This window comes from Canis lupus, chromosome 9 (genome assembly GCF_011100685.1).
Source record: "Canis lupus familiaris isolate Mischka breed German Shepherd chromosome 9, alternate assembly UU_Cfam_GSD_1.0, whole genome shotgun sequence".
Lineage (NCBI taxonomy): Eukaryota > Metazoa > Chordata > Mammalia > Carnivora > Canidae > Canis > Canis lupus.
The window spans coordinates 5,884,683-5,889,258 of NC_049230.1; the positions used below are offsets into that span (position 1 = coordinate 5,884,683).

Here is a 4,576-nt window from a genome sequence, read left to right on the forward strand (position 1 = left end):
ACGCTCCCCACTCTTTAGAATGTGAGTCCTGGGGTGACAGAGCTCAGCTTCGTGTAAGGATTTTGCCTAAACCTCGCTGGGCATATGGAGGCACCAGTAGATACTTATCGCACGAATGAGTGAACAGCAAGGACTGAATAGAGATCAAGGAGGTAAAGGTCTTCTCTAGTTGGGAACCACTGACCCCCGAGGAGCCCCGGGCTGGGGCTGCTCAGGGAACTTCCTCACTCCCCATTCTCAAGTCTCCGGCCAAGGCCAGGTCATGGAGACATCATGCCTGGCATCCTGCTGGGGATACCTCTGTGGGCCTTGCCTCAGACCAAGGCTCCTGGACACCCTGCTCCTCAGCAAGAAGGATCCAAGAATAATATTATTGACTAGAGTCAAATAGTCCTGTGCCCAGGTGTCCCTCTCAACAAACCCTGGGAACACTGAGTCAGGTGTCTTGAGAGAAGACTCTAGTCTCTGCTGAATTCCTTAGGGGTAGAGTCAGGTACCTAGCAGCTTCCCTGTCCCCACGCCCTGAGGAGCCTCTCCTAGCTCAAGAATTCACTGTGGTTCCTGGGAAGGGGAAGGAGCAGGGTGACTCTTTAAAGTACCAGTTTCCTCTGAGAGGCAGGGCGAGGAGAGAAGGTCACCTCAAAGGGAGTTGGGCAAGGCCCTGTGGTGCCAAGGCACTGGGAGGGGAGGGTGTCCCGGGGAACCGGGAGCCAAGGCAGAAGAAGAGCCAGCAGTACCCATGGCCCCACTGGGGGACGCCCCTCTCCTGCCCCATACCCAGCTTCTCCCTGAAAACTGCTCCTAGGTAGGGGAAAACAGCTGCCAAACAGACCTGGCATGCCTCAACCCAGGAGGAGCCCTGAGAGTGATAGCGCCTGAGTGAGATAAGAAGCCTTCTCTGAGCTGAGTACTCAGGATAAGGGAGTCCAGGCAGCCAGCGCTGCTCAAAGCAGCCAGCCCAGCAGTGGGGGCAATGGGCCCCTTGGGCCTCCACTCAGGTGTCTTGATAGCTGCCCCTGACGCTTCTAGAAAGTTGAGGAATCCTTTAGGAAACCCCACAGTGCTCCTGGAGACTCTTGCCCGGGATGCTCAATGTCTCCAGTGGGTAGACAAGGGGTCACAGACTGATGGTAGAGGCTCTGGAATTTCCAGCTCCTTGTACCACTTCCCTGGGGTGGGGGGGGTGGGGAGGGGACACAGGTGCCTGGGTCCAGGAAGTCCTGTCAGGGGAGGACACCTCTTCCCTAAAAAAGGTTTAAAGAAAGCACTATGGAGTTCCCAGAAAAGCTCCTTAATGGTAGCAGAGCAGCACAAGAATGTGATCCCCTCCACCCCCAACAGGGTACAGAATGTATACAGCCAAGCCCTCTGCTGAGCAAAAAGCTGAGCGGATTAGATTGTACACCCCCTTCTTCCCAGAAAAGGCCCCCAGCTGGGGTCTGGCCATCAGGACTCACTCCTGGCTCCGCCAAGGAACAAGGCAAGTACCAAGGGCCAAGGGAACAAAAGTGAGGCTGCAAGAGGCCACTGTCCTCTACCTCTGCCTCCCTAGTTTCAAGGAACAATATTCACATTTTAAAAGGTCTGACCTCCAGAGGCTTTCAAAAATCAGGACCTCTAGGCTAACTTCTGGACAAAGAAGCCAAATTCCCTGATGACCCAGCAAGCATGTCCAAAAGATTCAGGTGTCTGCCCACGGGCCCACAAATGACACTTTTTATGCTTTATGGAGCACGTTAGGCAGCTCACCCACCCCAATGCCTGCTCTATGCCAGGCCACACGTGTTCATGACATTTTTTCATTCTCCTATCAACAAGGCTCGCTGAGGCTTCGCATGATTAGGTGACTGAGCCAAGGTTATGCAGCAAGAAATCAGCAAGGCATGATTGAAAACTACACCTGATATCTGGAAAGACACTAAAAAACTGAAGAACACCATGTTTGAGGAAAAAGTCTGAGGGGCGAGAGGGAGTCTTACCTCTATACTTTCTAAAACATTTCACTTTCCCCACTATGGGTGCTTATCACCTTTTTAATTTTCTAAACCAACAAGTCAGTTGGAATTATGGGCCTTTTTCTTCTTCTTCTTCTTCTTCTTTTTTTTGAGAGACACAGAGGAGAAGCAGAGACATAGAGGGAGAAGCAGGCTCCTCACAGGGAACCCGATGTGGGGACTCAATCCCCAGACCCGGGATCAGGCCCTGAGCCAAAGGCAGAGAGACGTCCAACTGCTGAGCTACCTAGGCATCCCCCCTCTTCTTCTTTTAACGAAACTATTTTAAAAGTTGCTAAGTGCTAAATTATTAAGTAATTAAAATTATATTATTCGGCCACCAAAGAGGCACTCCATTGACTTAAGGAAGAGTAGGGATAGGAGACTGGCCTCAGACACTGGAAACACTGTCCAGTGGGCCCCGCAGAGATTGACCTCTAACTTTGGAGAAGAGGAGTAGTAGCGGTCAGAGCCCCCAGAGCTAGGTTTGCCTTTTGACTGCCACCAGTGAACACTGTGGGCAGACCACTTAAGAACACCAAATCTGGGGATACCTGGGTGGCTCATGGGATGCCTGGATGGCTCAGTGGTTGAGCATCTGCCTTTGGCTCAGGTCGTGATCCCGGGGTCCTGGGATGGAGTCCCACATTGGGCTCCTCGTGAGGCACCTGCTTCTCTGCCTTTCTCTGTGTGTCTCTCATGAATAAATAAATAACATTTTAAAAAAAGAAGAAAACCAAATCTGGGGTGCCTGAGTGACTCAGTCGGTTGAGCGTCAGACACTTGATTTTGGCTCAGGTCATGATCTCAGGGTCCTAGGATGGAGCTCAGGGTCAGGCTCTGCACCCAGCAGTGAGTCTGCTTGAGGATTTCTCTTCCTCTGCCCCTCCCACTCCTGCTCATGCCCACTCTCTCTCTCTCTCTCTCAAATCCATAAATAACCCCATCATAAAAGAAAGAAAAAGAAAACCAAATCTGAGTGCTCGGTGCATAAGACAAGTAGGACCATCTCTCCCGGGACCCTTCCCATGCTTCAGCTCTGGAAGACACAGACTGTCTCCCTCAAAAGCCCTTCTGACCCTGGCTTCCCCCGGGGCTAGGCCACAGCTATTCCTACCGCTGCTCTGTTCTTCCCACCTGGGGCTTTTGTCTCCCTAACAGTATCATCCCACCCAGCTCAGCTCCCAGCTGGCAATCCCCTCTGCAGCCTGACAGAGGACTTTGAGTTGTAAACTCTGCAGAGGATCCCCAGAGCCCACATTAAGACGCCCCGCATCTGGCACATGGATCCCCAGGGGAAGGGGCACGGAGTCTAAGCCCTGCCCCCTCACCCAGAGTTCACCTTGTCTCAGGTGAGAGCCCGAGGCCGCCACACCGCGGTTCTCCTGGTTACAGTCAGGTCCCCCCACAGCTAAAGCTCAGCGCGCCTACAAACTGCCCGGCGAGGGCAAACCAGGAGCAAGCGTTGCACACTTAGTTCAGCAAGACGATATTTTCCCCTTCTCACCAAGTCCCATCGTATCACAGCGCAACCCCACCCCCGGCGTCGTGGAAAACACACCGGATCTCGATGCCTTCCCTTAAAGGTGTCCAAGGCCGCCACAGGCGGAGAAAGGCCCAGAGACCGAAGTCCCTCCCGCGGGCTTCCTGCGTCCGGGGATTAGGAGGCACAAAGGGCCGGCAGGGAGCGGGCCCAGATGGCAGGGGCAGGCTCTAAGCCGGCGAGGTAACGCGCTGCGGCCGCCGCTCGCGGAGAGCCGGCTACCTGAGCCGCGCGTCGCCAGCCACTCGGGCCAGGCGCCCTGCACGTGGGCCCAAGGTCCCGGGATCCCACCCCCGCCCGCGGTGACCTCCTGCACTCAGCCAGGCCGGGCACTTGTTTCCCCGTTTCCCCAAACCAACAGTACTAGGCAAACCTGGAGCTCGAATTCCGTAAACGCGGACGGATCAGGCAGGGAAAAGTTCCCAGCCGCACTTCCTACAGGTGTCTTTCGCCGGGACGAACGGAGCCCCGGGATCCAGGGCGACGCGCGCGCCGACCCGGGCACAGCCCTCCCCGCCCCGCCCGGGGAAAGCAGGGGTCCCGGCCCTCTCCCGCCTTCCCGCCCCGAGCGGAGGGCGCTCCGAGGGGGCGGACCCGGCTCGGTGTTTCCGGGCCCGCGCCTCACCTGGAGCCCCAGGCCGGCCCCCGCCCGAGGCCTCGGCGTTCCACGGCCCCCGCCGCCGGCTCCGCTCACTCCGCAGCCGGGCCACGGGCTGCTGGGCGGCAGACTCCTTCCTGCTCACCTCCGGCGCGGCGAGCAGGGGGCGGAGCCGCCGCTATTTACATAAAGGGCGAGCCGGACGGGCTCGCCGAGCCCCGGGCCCCAGCGGCCCCGCCCCCGGGCCTGGCCCCGCCTCCCGCAGCTCGGAGCCGACGGGGCGGGCGCGCAGCGAGGGCGCCCTCGGGGGGCGGGCGGCGGCCGCTCTCGGGCCAATCCGCGGTCCCGGGGAGCGCGGGGGCGGGGCCGCGCCGCCTGAATATGCACGAGGCGCTTAGGGCCCGCCCCTGTCTCACCTGAGCACACCTGGACTCAGGACGG

General features: G+C 57.7%; 1 protein-coding gene across 2 annotated transcripts in view; it reads right to left on the bottom strand.

Annotated features, from left to right (window-relative positions):
* The window catches only part of LLGL2 (LLGL scribble cell polarity complex component 2), a 33,048-nt gene extending 28,745 nt beyond the window's left edge, over positions 1 to 4,303 (bottom strand). The window contains exon 1 of one of the 2 annotated variants that reach the window (XM_038546594.1): positions 4,163 to 4,303. The gene's annotated coding sequence lies outside the window, so the exon portion shown is untranslated. Of the gene's footprint in view, positions 1 to 3,910; positions 3,936 to 4,162 lie in introns of those variants that run through there. The other variant, XM_038546596.1, reaches the window with a different exon arrangement.
* Positions 4,304 to 4,576: the final 273 nt, after the last annotated feature.